At 36.8% G+C, this 18,387-nt stretch overlaps 2 long non-coding RNA genes across 2 annotated transcripts; one reads left to right on the top strand and one right to left on the bottom strand.

The window, feature by feature from the left end:
- Nucleotides 1-1,005: 1,005 nt before the first annotated feature.
- LOC119784628 lies at nucleotides 1,006-5,428 on the bottom strand. The gene is made up of 4 exons (XR_005280948.1): nucleotides 4,982-5,428; nucleotides 2,171-2,290; nucleotides 1,429-1,518; nucleotides 1,006-1,057 (listed from the first exon to the last, which is right to left on the bottom strand). It is a non-coding gene; the product is annotated as an uncharacterized LOC119784628 (long non-coding RNA).
- LOC119784629 lies at nucleotides 4,684-17,662 on the top strand. The gene is made up of 3 exons (XR_005280950.1): nucleotides 4,684-4,800; nucleotides 10,862-10,936; nucleotides 17,530-17,662. It is a non-coding gene; the product is annotated as an uncharacterized LOC119784629 (long non-coding RNA).
- Nucleotides 17,663-18,387: the final 725 nt, after the last annotated feature.

An 18,387-nucleotide genomic window follows, 5' to 3' on the forward strand; every position in this document is an offset into this window, starting at 1 on the left:
TCTTACGCTCACAGACAAAAATAGAAAGGGATATCTGGCTGATTAAATCAACCAACCAGGTCAGGATTATTCTACCTTATAAATCAGCTGTGTTAATCCAAACAGCAATACATAAATTAGTCTAAGATCAAATAAAGAAGTTCTTAAACCATGCCACAATGTGAGGCAATAGTACAAAGCCTGTTGAAGTACAAAGGCTTTGACTTTGATAAAGCTCATGACTCAGACTTCAACAATGAGGCTGCATCATCAAATCTCATAGAAATTCCGCACAGCTAAAACAGTGTGCATGAGAGTAGTGTAAATAAAGCTTATCCAGGGACAACAGGAGACATTTTCCACCATGTATTAGTTAAAAACCATGCTTGTATGTTAACTTTTAATTATAAGAGTAAGTCAACAATAGAAGTAAACCAAGTGCGCACAACTCCAAAAAGAAAAAAAAGGACAGAGCCGGTTGGTGCACAGTGTTAGAGTTAATGCACAAGAAAAAATGTGGAAAACCAGCCCTCTAAGGTTGTTAGTGAGAGGAGGAACCATTGGTAGCATTTTGCTGAAACGTGATCTTGGCTTCATTAAGTCCAGAAAGAACCTTAGAGTGCTGTTTCACATTTTCTTATATAGCAGCTAAAGTCAGAAGACAATTAAAGGCGACATAAAAGGAAAACATAAAATGAAACAATCACATGATTCTCAGTTTCCAGCTGAGAATTGGATGTTTTCTACCTAGTTCAAAGCAGCAAAAAGCCAGTTCATATACATTATGAAAATGAACCAGTAACATATGACTAAGGAACGATGAGTCACCCTCTACCTGACAAAAGGAAACAGAATAGCCTGCCAACATTCGTTTGAATATTATAAATTCCACATCTCATGAAGAGATCAACACATAGGAAAAAAAACAAAAAAAAAAACATTCTCATGTTTGATTTCCTCTTTGGGCACTTACAGGACAATGGCGCTTTAATGACGTCAGGATATCTCCAGCCATTTGTTTCATCGGTTGAAGACGAAGCATATCACAGGCTTGCAAGAACAAGGTTTCCATGATATCCTGCAGGAAAATCATATGTGAGTCACTGCTAATATTTCTGCAAGAAAGTGGGATCTGCATTCATTTTGCTAGAGTCCCCACTTTATGTTAACCTACAATAAATAGAAAAAAGTAACTGTGTAGAAGATGATGGTTTGGACACTTGCATTCAATTATATATCAGCAACTTCACTAAAAAACTTTCCGCTTGTATTACAGAAACAGGGCTCCTTTGTACAAATTGTTTCTGTTTCTAAAGGTCTGCATTCTTTAAGGAGGAAGGAAAAAAAAGGAATTACAAAAACTGGGTTGTAGTGTCACAGTGAAAAGATCAGGCACGCCTGAAGGAGGATAGAAGGTGTGCCCAAATCTCTAACTCAAGTTATACTCACAGCTTCCTCTGTTTGCACCGTACAGTTTGGCACTTTGTTTTTCAGCTCTTGGCAGGATATGTCTTTCAGTTCCTTTGTCAGATTTTTCCTCTTAAATAAATTAAAAAGTAACAGTTAGTTTGTTTTCTTACCTTGTCTTGGTTTACTCGCTTTCATAACAGGTAACTAGTCACTATATCGGGGGACCCCCCCACCCCACAAACACACACACACACACACACACACACACACACACACACACACACACACACACACACACACACACACACACACACACACACACACCCTAGACTCTTCTAATATTAGGTTACCTATGCTGTTGTTAGAGTCTCATCTTCAGTTTTAGCAAATTTGTTCCAACGTCTCTACTTGTATTTAGAGTTTTTCTAACTGGGTCTTGGAAATTTCATTTTCGTTTTATTTCATTAGAAAAACAACAATTACTAATTATAACCATCACTGTGTTTTAACCCAGGGTTTTTACAAAAAATAATAAATATGCAGTAATAATAAAAAAATAGATATTACTTTCGGAGATTTAGCAATAAATCTTCCAATTTGCAATATCAAAAAAAGGATGATTCGTTTGTATCTTTCTGGAAAGTTTAATTACCTAATCTCAAAATAAACAAACTGACACAAAATTCTTAACTAATTGAAATATATTTTGCTTGTTCAGTGAGATTTTTGTCCCTCTTTCATAGACAACATCCAAAAATTCTTTGAACTCATTGATACTTACGATATTTTCCATTTGTGCTGGTAAAATCATACTAAGGTCTTGAAATGCCGATAAGTTTTTGTCACAGCAGAGTGACAGTGGTAGAAGCACAAGAACAAGGAGACTGATGCAAAGAAGAGGCTTCAATATATGTGGGGAAAATGGAGAAGAGAATAATAAAGAAAAGTTAGTAAACTAGTTTTTAATCTATAATGCAAACAGAAAATTCAGAGACATTGATGCATAAACTAGTAAGGTACTTTATCGAAATTGGCATGACCTTAAAATGTTGGAGTAATCAAATGACATGCATGTAAAATTGGAGCAAGCTCTTTGCAACATTAAACCCCAGTAAGTGCTGAAATGCCAGGATATTTTGTGTCCTTAGTATCTCACTTCCTTTATCTGGCAATGCACAGATGAATGAAACACTCTTAGCTTCCAGCTTGATCAACTGGGGATAAAACTTCACTACTCAATTCAATATATTTAAATTGCAATTTGAAAAAAACAAAAAACAATCAAACAAACAAACAAAAAAAAGAAACTGAAATATTGCATAGAGCTGCAATAAAACCTTATTAGTTTCAAGACAGGGCTGCATTAAGAACTTCACATCTGCACAAATATTATTAAAAACACAAAGCGTACTTTTCACACTGTTGTTACATACAAAACTCAATTAAGAGATATAATCAAGTAAAGTATAATTCTTATTTATTCAATCATGTCTGCAGAGCCATGATTCAGTGCTGATACAACATTCATCTTTAGGCAAGCCTTCTTTTTCATGTTTTACTTCATATTGTAGTTTAAGCAACATTTAACTCAGTCTCAATCTAAAGAACAAAAGACTTTGTTTGTATTTTATAATACCACTTAAAAACTTCCAAAACGTGCTATAGGAAGTGGACACTATCTGCTAGTTTGGGCAGCACTGTGAAAACTGTGGGAAAAAAAAGTCAAAAATGCCACAAAACAGGGAGTTTCACAATGATTAATAATACTGACCGAAAATTACAAAAAAAAGGCTCTGAGTCAAATACAGTATGCGATACATCATCTTGATGATACCTGAGGCCTTTAAAGAAAAACTCTGCGGACCGGGAAGACATAATTCTAACCTTGTTGAATCTGCATATTCCTCTACAGCTGGTGTAAAACTAGCAAGGCCTTTAAACAACATGGCGTGACAGTCTAGATTGCTGTTTCAGGACATAGATAATTTATCATAAACACTGGAAGCATCAATTGAAGGAGAATATCCAGTAATAATTAGTTTGGCTACAAAGAAAGGACAGTGTGCCAAAACATTTAGGACATTTCTGCTTTGAATTGTAGGAAACAACATCACGTTAAGGTTTTGGAACAGTGTGGTTTCCAAACATTAAGGGTTCTGACCTACAAAATAATACTGGAATGCTATACTGGAATGGACATAAAAATATAGATCAGTATACAAATATTTCATCAGGTACCCATAGTAACAAAAACAGCATTAATCAAGGTGATGGCTGTGATATTTTATCTATATAAGCAAAAAACAGTTATCGTTTATATTGTCCAGTTTAATATAAGTGTGTATCCCAACTTTGGGAATCAGTGCTCTAGTCAAAGTCCCGTATACTTATGTGATGCTGTAGCACGACCTTTAACAGGCTGTTTATACAAAAAACAACAACAGGGGAGCTGAATCAGGGAAGCTCTGCAAAAAAAAAAGTGGACCAAACTTCCTTCACAATTCACAAGTTTTTGCAAACATCATATCCTACCAAGGGTGGCAAAACCAGTTATTAGGAATATGAAGCTTTTACTTATCACACAGAACCTGGAAGGTTTACAAACTCAACTTTTAGTCACCTTAAAAAAAAAGAACATCCTTGTAAAAAAACGAAAAAAACAAACAAAAAACTGCTGTAATATATTTAGCAACTAATGTTAAGGCTTTCTTTTAAACAATGGGGGAAAATGAATGGGATGCAGCTACTTTAGAATGTGCATCAGCATAGCTGTAAGTTCCTGTATTTAGTACACCTACTTACAATAATTTAGCAATATTTTAGCGCACTTCAAAGAGAGATAGGTCGCACCGCTCCAGCTCTATAGCCTACAGTATGTAAAGGTAGGTCATCTGATGCATTTAATGAAAACATTTGTTTTGCTTAACATTAACAAAGCTACAACCATTCAATTTTACTGATACACTTTTCCAGTTGTAAAGGCTGGAGTTACCAAATGAGGTTTTAACCAGGCTTAAACCTAAAATCTGATAAAAGGTATTCACCAGAACTAGTAGGCTCTTATGTAATGTATTTAGAAATAAGTGTCATTCTTCCCACGCTTTTGCATTACACGTTTTTTTTTTCTTACAGGTTATTTTCATATAAATGTCTACCTGTGATTATCTCTTAACTCCACTGTCGTAAATCTCAGCTGGCGAGGATTATTAGGCGCGTCCTCTAAACCTGATAACAACTTTCCTAACTAGACTAAATCCCGAAACTATCAGTTTCCTTCTGACTGGCAGATGGGAAGTAATTCATACGGAATTCCCCTGTTTGGAAAGCCATTTAAGTCCACAACCTAAAGCAACTGCGCCAGTCGCTCGGCTGAGAAGGCAGAGAGACGGTTGCGCACGCTTGTGGCTGCGGGTAAGTTTCACTGTAATGTTGCATTCCACCTTCCTTTTAATGAACGCCTTTTATCTAAACTACATTTTTTTCGTAATCTTGGGTGTTAAAATTATCCTAGCATTTAAATTGGGGTAAATTTCTGTTGTGCGTCACCGACGGATTGGTTTTTAGAGCGCTTAAGAAGCCCAGGTTTACTTACCATTGGTCATTCCTCATTCATAGTCCGTGCGCGCTAAAGCTGGAAACAGACGCTGCTAGGTGCGTCTTCATTGCTGCTCAGATGATTCACCTGGGTGCCCTCACGGGGTATCAAACGAACGCTTCCCTCCTGACATTCCCGTACGCAGTTCACAAATTATTGTCCTTTCCCACGATCTCCATTACGCAGCCCTCCAGCTTGTCAATGCGCATGTGACTTAACTTCCGTCCTCGCAAAGAGAGGACTTTACTACCACATGAATGAGATTCATCCAACAAGTAGACCAGTCTCTGCTGACATCACCGTTTTTTTGAACGAGAGAAATCGGTTTAAAATAGCTCTGAGGCTCAGTCTGGCAACCTGCTGTTCGTCCTTTGAGCCAGCTGCTGGCGCTCTGCTGATGCACTGCGCACTGAACGGGAGCTGCAGACTTCATAAATCTCTCTGGGAGTAGTGGATTCAAGCACTAGTGTGATCCTGCACTGATACAGGATTATAAAACCATCAGTGTTATTGCCTTTTGGTCAAATGTCATTTATGCATTGCGTAATTGCTTAAGGTTGTCATGCTTACACTGTGCATGAAGCTTTGATGTTATCCTATTTTTTTTTTTCTACATCTCACAACATGACACTGGTAAAAAATGTAAATCTCAACAAGTCATTGTTTTCCTAAAATAAGTGCGTTTTTTTCTTGAAGTGAGGAGGTAATTGTGAAACTTTGCCAATGGAAAAAGACAATTTACATTTAAAATGAGGGGAAAAAACAATTGCATTGTCTTATTTCAAGTGCATATTATCTAATTATCTTATTTTAAGGGTAAAAATGCTCATTCCATTGGCAGATCATCTTATTTACCTGCCCAAAGGTAGGGTAAATACACTTAATTTAAGAAATGTTGACTTATTTCTGGGTCATTTTTTCAGTGCAGCTGTTTATACTATTTGCTATGATTACACCATTAATCATAAAATGTAGTATTGTAAAAAAAAAAAAGAAAAGAAAAACTTCACAAATTGTTAAACTATTACATAGTAGTGAAACAAAAATAACACAATGTTACCAAATTTCAACTCAGAAAACTCAATAGTCTGCCCTTAGTCGATAGTGGGGCAGGCTGTTGTTCATCTATATTGATCATCTACTGCCACAATTTTGGTTACAAGTCTTATTGGAGATGTATTTACAAGCTTGACATATCTGGAAACGGCAATCTTTGCCCATTCTTCTTTACAAAATAGCTGAAGCCCAGACTAATAATATGGAGAGTATCTTGAAAGGGCACCGGTAGAGATCGCTTATTGAATTTATGTCTGGAGTTTTTAAAAATGGAGCCTAGGCGGAAACCATTACTATTCACCTTTGTCACAGATCAGCCAGCATCCATAGTTCATCTTAAAAGGACTCAATTTCACAAAAGGCAGCCTGGTTCTGCCAGAGGTTTCTTCCCAAAGGGGAGTTTTTCCTCTCCACTGTCACTTCATGCTTGCTAATCATGGATAGGTTTACCTTCCAGTGTTATCCAAGATGGACTTCCAGATCCCAGAGTGATGCACTAGTATCAGCTCATGCAGCCCACACAGTCTCGCCAGCCAGCAATCATGGACTGACCAACTTTATCCTCTCCACTCCTGTTTATGCATAACAAAGCAAATTCTGCGCTAGTGTTTCCTTCCGAGGTATGAGCACCAAAGACTTAAGTAATAGTATCAATAAAACTCTTCTAATTGTCTTTTCTTTCCGTGTGAGTTTTTCAGATTGAAAGGTTTTTGTATAACATAAGATAAGCATCTTACAGGCTCACAGTCAAGATTACCCTGTGTTCAGCTCCATCTATTAATGATAATGAAAAACATTCATGCATCATGATGCTGCCACTTCCATGTTTTAGGCCATTTTACAAAATAGCATGCAGGGTTAGTTATCGGCATGTGCAGGTCCATCGCGTTCTTATTTGGCCTAGAGATTTTCCTCAACATTTTTTGCTGTGTCACTTTGTAGAACTTAACTCAAAAATGACATTAAAACATTTAATATTCTCACCAATAATTATAAAATAAACAATAAATACATAGAATCTCAATTGATATTTATTGTAGACGCGCTTTTGAGCATTCAGTCAGAGAAGTGTTGAAATTTGCTGCGGAATGATGAAGATAGTTTTGCAGGAAGATGAAGGATTGACACAGAGAACTCTGATGAACCCAGGCAAACCGAACACAAATGTTTAGGTGTCAACAAACACCTAATTCACTTTTGAAAATTCACTTTTGGTTGTTTTTGTTCATTTTTTTTTTTGTTCAAAGATCTTTAATCTTTCATCAAGGTCGTTTTTTGGGATTGTTGAAATTCCATACCAAATTCCAAGAGATACACAGCAAACAGCCTTCCAGCTTCAGATACAAAGCAAACAGCCTTCCAGCTTCAAAATGAACTCCCTGAGAATTTAATTTTGAACTTCCCTACACACCCGCAATGACTCAGAGGAGAATGTTGGTTCAGCTTAGGTATTTTGGCTCTAATGCGGTTAAAGGAGGGAAGCCTGATGGGGTGGTGATTTTGCAGGGTGCTTGGGTTATGTTGTAACATTGTGGATTCATTGGTGGTAAACTAGGTTTTAAGGTTTCCTTTGCTTTGGCAACAGAGGTGGACCCACAATTTAGTTGTGTCTTTGCTCCCATGACCTGTCTGAGGGGAAGCCATTTGCCTCTGCTAATGGCTGCCTATCAGGTTTGGAACACTTGTGAGGTTTTTCCTGCCTGGTGCTAGGTGGTTCTGCTGCTGGGAAGGTCGGGTTGTGGCATTGACCAGCTGTGTCAAAAAGTATTACTGTTGAGTACCTGTAAGTCTCCAAAAAGTTGCATGTTCCTGGGAAATTAGCCTTGCACTGTCCTCACAAGGTAACTTACTTGGGCACAGACACACACGTTCACACATAGGTATTTGACAAATGGTCCAAAAAGCTTGAAAATCTTAAAGCACAGGTCTGCTCCGATACTAGATGCAATCCTGAATTATAAGAAGTTCTTCAAGGAATTACAGTATGAAGCCATCATATATATATATATATTTTATTTTTAGAAAAACTGATCTGACCCAGTTAGGGAGAAATATTCTAAAAAAAGTAAGGATGCACCAATATTAAAGTCTAAACCAATAACAATATTATTTTTGCCATTATGACCAATAAACAATATTCACCATATATCATATGTTTCTCTACCCTTTGAACACAATGAAAAACTGACAGCAGAAATAAACATTGGTTGATAATATTGGTCTAGTTTTACATATTGGGCCAATCTTGATATTCTTAAATCAATATTGGCCAATAACCATACAATACCGATATATATTGGATCTTTTGTAAAAATGTAGCAGAGAATATAAATGCATCTATTGTCCCTCATAGAAAATACAAATTTACGTCCAAGTTTAAAAACAGCTTGCCTTAGAGTTTTAGTGGTCTGCTATTACCTGGAGACTCAAGAGATTTTTGTGTTATAATCCTGCTTTCTTGACACGGTGGACCATGATGCTTGGGTCAGTCTTTTGGGTTTAAGGGCGCAGTACTTAAATTGTTTCTCTAGCAGAGGTTTTTCCTTACAACTGGCTGGATTTTGCTCCTCTGAAGGCCCTCACTTTTCGCTGTGTATATGTTTCCTTTGGAGCTCATGCATAGGAAATATGGTTGTCCTTTTCTTTGTTTATGCAAATGATCTGACGGTTTTATCCCATTGAAAGTCAGTGGAGGCCAGTTGTGAAAGAGATTCTGGTAAGCTCTTTATTACATTAAAACTTAAAATTAAATTAAACAAGACATACATGATTGTAGTTTAAGCTCTCAGGATACAGCATTGTTGCTGGTTTATTTGAGTTTTTTTAAATTTAACAACTGTTCTGAGTCTTTCATTGTTTTAATGTAATGGTTTAAAATTGATTGGCAGGTCAGTGTCCCGGTGCCCTATTTACTCTACTATATAGTGACCTGGAAAGTGCTAGAGTGTTTTTATTACATCTATTGCAGTTTTCTTTGTGGATGGTTGGATAACTGTCTTCTTCATTGGCTACAGCTGATAAGTAAAATTTGTAATCTGATTAATTTGAGTACAATGTCAGTTTAAGGCTTTTTTCCATCCATCCATCCATCCATCCATCCATCCATCCATCCATCCATCCATCCATCCATCCATCCATCCATCTTCACCAGTCCATCACAGGGCAACACAGAGACAAACAGGATAAACAACCATTCACTCACACACTCACAACTAAGGAGAAGTTAGAGAAGCCAATTAACCTAACAATCTTGTTTTTGGACTGTGGGAGGAAGCCGGAGTACCCAGAGAGAACCCACGCATGCTCAGGGAGAACATGCAAACTCCATGCGGTTAAGACCCCGGGCCGGGAATCGAACACAGAACCTTCTTGCTGCAAGGCAGTGCTACCCACTGCTCCACTGAGCAGCCCATAAAGTATAAATAATTAACCATATATGGTTAATTATATAAATAATTATTAATTATTTATGTAAAATTATATAAATAATTAACCATATATTTTCATATCTTAATACAAGATTAAATAATGAAACATTGCAGACAAAAGCTTCCAGTTCTGTAAAGTAAGATAATGTTTCAATACTTAATATATTGACCTTTCAAAATAAAAGAAAAGCAATGGTTGTCCAAAAGAAATTTTTGAATTATAATTCTAATACAGTTTTGTTTTGTCCAAACAATGAGATAGCAAATTATGGGAAGGTGCAGCAAACACATTTTAAAGAATTTAGTTAAATTAAAACACCTTAATAAATAAAACACTAACTATTCAAGAACACATGTTGTCATCCAATTCCTAACACTGATTTCTTATTGCAAAGAAAGGCCTTACAAGTCACGACACTGTGTAGCAAGTCAACTTTTGCATGAATTAGGTTTATTTGAAATGTCAAGATGAAATGTTTCATGTCAGTCCTTAGAGTTTAGTCATTAGCTTCTTAAACAAATTCACACTAATTAAAGGTGCAATGTTGATTTGAAAAAAAAAAAAAACTATTTAATCTATCACCTAATTGACAGCAAAACACAAGTGTATAAATTCAGGGTTTTAAGGACTAAGGACTTTCTTTCATTCTCAAAATGACCACACTTTTGCAGAGCTGAACTAATACTTGAGTTGTCAATAGATTATCCCACCTAAGCTGCAGATCTCTGCAGCACACACACACACAGCTTTAATAGATAAGACATTCAAATAAGTTAGCATCACCTTTGGCTGCCAAGATGAGAGTATAAATACTCTCCACAAGGTAATGTGCGCCTCAATTCTCTGCTTTGATTCATTGCCTAAGTTACCAATTAGTGAGTCTAAAAAAAAAGTGAAAAGATTAGATCAAAACTTTATCATAAACAGAGAAAATTATGGTTGACATACATTCTGAGTTCTACATGACAGAAATATGAAAAATGTTTAAAACCAGTGGCTATGGTGTTGTTTGTATGATGCAGCAGCAGGAACAGAGGTGCATTCTGGGATTTAGTTTTGAGTTTTTATGGCAGTAGTGGCTCATTTTTTTGTGGACAGGAGGCTGATAGGAAAGGCGGTATGAGAGAGGGGGAGTGACAAGCTGCAAAGGACCACAGGCCGGAGTCGAAACTGGGTCGGCCACGTCGAGGACTAAGGCCTCGGTACATGGTATTCTGGGATTTTTAGGTGATTTTTGTGGCAAACCTTTAAATACAAAGTAGCTGTAATAGACCAGTGAACCTGGGTTTAAAATGTAACTGAAAGGGAGTTAACATGGTACTGAATTTTGCTGCATTGTTTGTTTGGTTGAAGCCACATGCAGCTGTTCTTTTCTTTTCAATCTTTGCACAGATCTCCCTGATAGTGCTGGATGACGGGATGTCTCTTCCATGGCCTGAGTCCTTTCTGTCATTAGGAGAAGAGCAGGTAAACAGAACAGTAAATCCAGCATGGTGATAGTACCAACAAAAGGAGTAAATACTGGGAAATTAAGGGAGGGGGGAGGGATAACATGGCATGATTTCATTGATGTGTGGCTGAAATTTTGTTTTTTACACACATTCTCTTCATTCATTTTTTTTTTAAGTCAAAGGGTTCAAGAAAAAAGGGAAGTCAAGAGACATTAGTGTGAAAGTCTGAGCCAGGTTCAAAGTCTGCTTGATTTATTTTTATATGATACGTCTAAAGTCACTGAATTTGTAACTTGAGACCGCCTTGATTCTAAAAGTCACATGACCTAAGTCTACACCTCTAGCTCTTAGAATCAATTATAATATTCACTAAGACTTCATCAATGAGGAAATAGTGAAATACTTCTGACTTGAGGACTTTAAAATAAAAAAATACAATAAGGCATCTTGAATATGACCAAAGGATAACCTTTAAACACATAAAATGTTTCTGTTTTTTTCCTTAAAATGTAATAAAACTTAACCTTTGATCTAGTCTCCTGAGGTCACTAATTTGTCCTTTGGAGCAATACAAATAATAAAACACCGGTGTACAGCAAGCCTGGTGGACCTAAGCAGATAACAGCCATAAAAAATATAAAGCAATAAATGGCAATAATGCATGACAATAAGTGTGTTTATATAATAAAGGTTGTAATATGCATACATGTCAGTGGCATCATTCGCTGTGGTTTGACGTGGTTTTGGCTCATGAATCTAGTTGGAAGACCACTGCTGTTTACGTGTTGACAAAAAAACAGTTCAGTTGTAGTACATTGCGATTGCCAACATTTTAGTATCATCCATTTAGACTTGTCACAGCTGACCAACTTTAAATAGCAGTCTAAAAAGATTAGCTGATATTTTTTTGCAACTTTAATATTAATGAGAATATGCTTTAACATCTGACATTTTTAGAGATGTAGAACTTAAATGTTAAGAGCCATGAGTGCTGATCTGATAAATCATTCACCCTCCCAACTGTTATTAACTTCAGTGTCACTAATGATGGATGAGAGCTGAATTCGACAAAATTTTTTTCGCAGACGGGAAATGTGTTATCTGGTTTGAGAATGTAAGTTCTCCAGCCAAGCATAACATCTAGAAACGAGGTTTCAGAGTATTGTTAAACTGTTATATATTTCTCAAGTTTTGACTACAATCAGGACAGACATTATGGCGTAGATCAGAGACATCCTTTTTTTTCTCTCCAACAAAGACAGTGAGAGGTTTCAGTATTCTGAAGAACACAATGTTTTGGCTTCCAATTTCAAACAGGTGGGAAGCTGTATGGATTCAACCCTAGCTGGGGCTATGACTGCTGGGAAGTTATTTCAAGGCTGCGGACTTTCTGTTTCCTGCTATGTTTGTCTGGGGCTATTAAAAAATTACCTACAAGCTCTCAAACTAATCAGTTGGAGGAACTACTGATTAGCTGGTGCTACTTTCTATGTAATTGTCTGCCAGCTTTCTTCAAAGAGAGTATTTATTTAGCGTATTGGTTTACAGAAAAAAAAAACCATACAGTTTGACAAAAAGGACTAGATTATTTTGCAGAATATTATTTTCTACCTACTTCTTTAGACATATGAATCTATTATGACCTATTAACATATCAGCATTGGTCCCTACTGATTAGATTCTGCTGATCCTCAATAAACAGCGTTATTAAAGTGTGTTTGTGGACACACATGCCTGTGTGAGGCAGGGAGTTCTTTTCCTTTTTTTATTTTGATGTGAGTTACGGTGTCGAAATCGGCACTAATTAAAGACATCCATCAGATTATGACAGAGTTGCTAGGGAGCAGTGCATTGTGGGATCTGAAACGTGACGGGCTTAATCAAGACAGCAGACACGACCTGAAGATGTTCCCCTGAAAGAAATTTCTTGTTTCCTTGTGTGTCGTGATTCATTTAGAAAGTATGTGTGGGATTTACTGAGTGATGCTGGATTTCAAAGATGCTGAAAATTGCTCTGCGATTATTTTGACTCTTTACATTCTCTCTTGTTACATTCAGTTTTATCAGTGTGCACAGCTGAGTTTGTATAGAGAACATTGTTGTAAGAATTTCAAGAACTTTAGCTATCTGTTATTGTTTGTTGTGGACACAGTCATGTTTTAGACACATACATGTTGGATGTACAATGAATGGAGAGTTGTTGATGGTTTACACATTGCCATAAGAGCTGCCCTACATGTTGGCTTTCTGGATTTCTGTTAATCAGCATCTGCACAGAATGTACACTCAGGCTGTTTATGTTGGGGATACTTGTAAAGAAACAAAATTTTTTTTGTTGAAACGCAATAAAGAAAAAAAAACTATCCACAGTGAAAGCATATCTAATTCGTGTTGTAAATACATTTTGGCTCAGTGCCTATTTTCTCCTCAGTAAAGCCATAATTCTTGGAAATAACTAATATGAAAACAAACTGTAATCAAAACTGATCTGAGCTTGGGGCATTTCACAGTGCTTATCTACTTTTATTAAACCTTATGAGAGGAAAGGCTTTGATTTCACTTTTCAGAGATGTTGACGGACATGGAAGCCCTTCAATTAAATGTTGGACAACAGATTTGAGAAAGGAAGGAAATGTTACGCTGAGAATATTTTTTCTTTATATATCTAGAAAGTATGCAGTGGATTTGTTCTTTAGATTTTTCTTTTTTTTGCGGGTTATTTGTTGTGTTCCAGTTTGTTTCTTGTTTATCTGTCAGTGTTCATGTTCAACTGGTTTCAGAAGAAGTTTTTACAGTAACTACAACATGTTTCTCAATAATTGTAATATAATGACTAAGGGACTGATAGGTGGATTAAAAGAAAAAAATAATTGTTCTTAGCTGAAATTTTTCATCTTTTCTCAGAGAGATTTCTTCATTCTGAACAATTCCAGATTGTCCTTATAAGCAACAGCTTCATATAGTGGATCAACAACTTAACTAAACTGTTTGCTCAAATGCAAACAAAGACCAAACACCTGAAAACAATCAGTAGTTCCCTGCTGACTGACCAGAGTGCTAAGTCATTTTCACTATAACAGCATCTGAAGAAGGAGAAAAAATCCTAGAATAATAGGTATAGAAAAGTAATTTCAATCTAAGCAATATATATTTTTTCTAAATATTTCAATTTGGTCTTAAAGTGAAATCAAACTTTATAGCCCACAGTTAAATGTGGCCGGTAATTGTTATGAAGGCTTTTATAGAGTAAACAAGCTGAAGTTTCTGGCTGGTTTTTATCCAATCTTGCCACACACATTTTGCTGTTGCCTTCCAACACCTAAGGCATATTGCTGCTCGTAAAATTGTCCACGTGGATTAAAAGCAAAGAGGGAAGCGCTTTAACACATGCTATTTACGAAGTCAAACATTTTTAAAATCTCATTATTTAGCTTGGAATTTTAAGAAAAACCAATGAGTTGCGACCCACCTTACCAGCACCATTGCCTGTTGGGTACAAATTCCCTATAATTTGTCTTAACAATCAGGTCAAACAAACCCCTTTCTACCAGTTGGTGGAGCAAAGATGCATTTTCTTACGTTTAAATATAGAATATTAGTTTACTTGGCAGACTAATATTTTATTGATACATATAAGATGATATTATTGCTGTATTACTACTATAAGAAAAAAATCTACTATGAAGTTACATGGATCCTGTTGCATTTAGGGTGAAAACTCTAATAGGTAACGCGCTGAAAAATCTTTGAGTAAAGTAACCCTTCAGGTTTCAGAAAACAAAAACATTAATAAGAGTTAGTCAGGATTATTTTTAAGGATTAGCATTTTTTTTTGTATCTGCATCAGCCAAATCATGCATGAGTTTGCTGATTCATTATTGCTTTGAGCAGTGAAACTCATGCATTGCCCCTCCCACAAATTGCTATCCAGTGCTAATGTTTTTTTTTTTTTTGGTTTGTTAATAATGTTTTTTTTTCTTTGAATTGAGACTTGTGTAACCAGTCTTATCTTAGGTCATTTCTACCATGTAAATGGAGGAAGAAAAAAACAAACCGGCATCAAAAATTGGCCCCTAAAAGTCGTCAGTAAATATCACACTGCAAAACTGTCTTAAAATGTGCCAAAATGTCTTAACATAAGTGTAATTACCCTTAATTTGAGCAGGTAAATAAAATGATCTGAAAATGGAATTAGTCATATTACTCTTAAAATAAGATAAAACATTATGAACTTGAAATAAGGCAATGCAATTTATTTTCTTATTTTAAATATAAATTGTCTAATTCAGTGGCAAAGTGTCTCACTTTTACCTGCTTAGTAACCCCCCAGTTATTTTTCAAGAAAGATTTTAATTCTTTGCAGTGCAGGGATCAGTTAGACTGATGTCAAAATTATCGGCATCGGTATCGGCCTTAAAAATACTGTGTTGGTTCATCTCCAGTTCAAAATCTCCAGATTCTTCATATTATGTTGAAGAGTCATGAGGTTACAGAGAGCAGAGATAACGACTGGCTTATTGAAGTAATGGCAGCTGCTAGTCTCAGGAGAGGCTTGATGGTGTTAATTAAATCTAAACATCACATATTGCTTTGACAGTTGTTGAAATACAAAAAACACATCAGTACAAAAGGTGAAAATAGCTGTTGTGAAGCGCTCTGAAATAATAAACTCATGAAACCACAGCAAGAGTTCAGCACGATGACTGAATTATCACTTTTCCCTCCCAACTCATGAGGAAAACCTTCTCACTGTCTGGAAACTGCCAGTCAAAAATCCTTAATCAGGTTAGCCAATCAGCATCGAGCAACCAGCTTCACGACCCAGTCCTGTTCCCTAGACCCTCTAAAGGTGTGTCTGAATGTCCGCCTATATAGCGGTTACGGCATTTTAAATTAGTGTCCTAAGGTCTAGCGGATGAAAAAATTGTGGACTCGAAATTTCCTACAATGCATCTTGAAAAGTACTGCTCATCCATGGTTACTAGACAAACAGATACAGTATATCCAAGATCGCTTTGCGAGAGCTCTCATGGGATTTGTTGTAACAGTGGCTGCGCTGTCGGGTAGCGAAGGTGGTGACAAAGAAAAAAGATGGCACATTCACCTTGCAGGAAGCTGGAGTAACGTGACCAATGGCAAGGGAAAAGTAGTGATCATCCCTCCGAATGGTCAGTCCAAGTCCACTATATATTCCCTGCTCTATATAGTGATAGAGGGATTTAGGGGTGAGGGTGGACATTCTGACACAGCCTAAGAGCTTTATCCTCACTGGAAGTGACGTATTTTGGCGTATTATCCAATCAGAGCTCTACTTTATTGCTGCTTACCTCACTAGACCGAGGTTGAAACCTCAACAGGGATTTCTCCTAGAGACTGAAGGCAGCTGCTGCTCCAGACCGGGGAGAAGATTGCGTACCAGAGCGGCTCAACAGCTGATTAATGTGCAAAATGCTCATTAATTGATGCACATTTTTGCGCATATTTGATGCAGTTTAATAACTGCTTTTATCAAGTTTATTAAGACGATGCATTTTTGACTATCCATTTAATGAAATTCACGGAGTGGGTTTTGCCTTGGGTGAGAAACCACCACTGTATTATAGTATGCTGCAATTTGTTAGTTTTTTTTTGTTGAAATATTTTCTTCCATTCTATATTCTGCTGTACCAGTTCTATTTACCTCCTGTTTGACGATATAGGTAGTTCATGTTTCAGAAAGGCTTCTCTTGCTCTCATTTTCTTAATTACAAAAAAGAAACTGCTGTGTATAAAAATCCTATCTACTGTAACAACAACATCTCACCTATTCACTGCAGTCTTTTTGTTCTATATGCTGTACGGTAAAGGCCAGGTTGGTGGCCAGTGTATATGACCTCATCAGTCTTTAATGAAAAATGTTAAACAGCACACAGTCCATGCATAAATGCATACTGGAGGATTTTTGAAAAGACCCGCCTCTCCACTTTAAAATAAAATGTACATGCACACCCCTGTACCTGCTCCAGAGAGGGAACGCCTATTTAAAATGAGCAAGAGCATGCACGAGCCAATTTCTCTTTGTGCACGCTCTGTTTAAAAGTTGCTGTTTGCATCACTGATACAAGCTCACTTTCCAAAAGAAGCTTTGCAATTTTTCCACTCAACACCGGTAAGTGAAAATGGGGATGAGCACGTAGGTCGGCCTTACGTAAACATATCACCAGAATGATTGACAATTAGGAGGACCACTTATTTTGATGATTCACCCGGACAAAGAACATCCTCCACTATACTTTTAAGTAATGAATTTATTTATTTTGTGATTTAGGTCATCTTTAAACCTGTTTCCATTTCCAGTAATTCAGCACTGAGACTGTGTCATGGTTTTGAAGAGTGATTATACTAGATGTGTTTGTTTACCTGTTGCCACAGTTGCAGAGCTTCCTACTGGGGGTGTGGCCAGTGCAGAGTGCTGCAGTCGCACCTGTTTGCAAATTCCTAATGCAGCTCTGAGTATTATATATTGAGCTGTTTGAAGACCACAGGATGTCCAACTGTACTAGTTATAAATCAAGCCTCTTCTAACGGTAATTTTTAGCAATCTAATGTCCTGTTCTTTATGTTTTTCAGAGCAAAAGCCCTATGGAAAGACTCACCTGATATTGCAGAACACATGTGCTTACATTTCTTAGCCATATTCAGGCTCTCCATGGGACTTCCTGGACATCTCCCCTGTTTTCACGTGTCTGCACGCACCAAATCAGACTGCAGCCTCTCTCTGAGCAACATCTGTCCTGCAGACTTGAAATGCTAAACAACCCAAATACTGATTATAATATCTTCAATAAACAAAAACTGTTTACTTTTGCTGAGTTTTGCATTAAGGTCAGAATTTCACTGCTGTTAATGCAGAGTGACTATCCCTATTTTTTTGTCATTTACAATACAAACATTTTCTGTGTCTGAATGTTAACTTATTTGATTAATATTCAATAAAATTGCAACCAAAGGGGAAGTAATGTTTCTTGATTTTTGCTATATCCCTGGTGTGCGAAAGACAGACTTTCTGCAGCTTTGATGGTGAGAGATATGAGGGCGTGACTTTACTGGAATGCATTGTTGCCCAAATTTTCAAATGAAAATACATCTCTGTGACCATTTCCCGTAAGCTGTGGTGCAACATATTTTATGAATGAGAGGTCTCACACTTTTATTGTAGGTTTTTACAAGACAAAACTTAATTGGAACAAATACTCAATTACAAAAGAATTTTACCGAAAGGTTATCTGCTATGTGTTTAGCTTGGAAGATAAACATACCTTTGCTCTTCGGGAGCTAAAGGTTTATACACTTTACGGTTTATGTTCAATTTATTAGCAAAACTGTAACTTTCTGCTGTAGATGCAGAGCATGTCGTGGTGAAAAGTTCAAGTGGACTTGCGACATTGCACTTGAAGGAAGCCTGCATACCTGCCTCTTGAGGAATCT

The sequence above is a fragment of the Cyprinodon tularosa genome, unplaced genomic scaffold, assembly GCF_016077235.1.
Source record: "Cyprinodon tularosa strain WSP-4 unplaced genomic scaffold, ASM1607723v1 ctg23, whole genome shotgun sequence".
Lineage (NCBI taxonomy): Eukaryota > Metazoa > Chordata > Actinopteri > Cyprinodontiformes > Cyprinodontidae > Cyprinodon > Cyprinodon tularosa.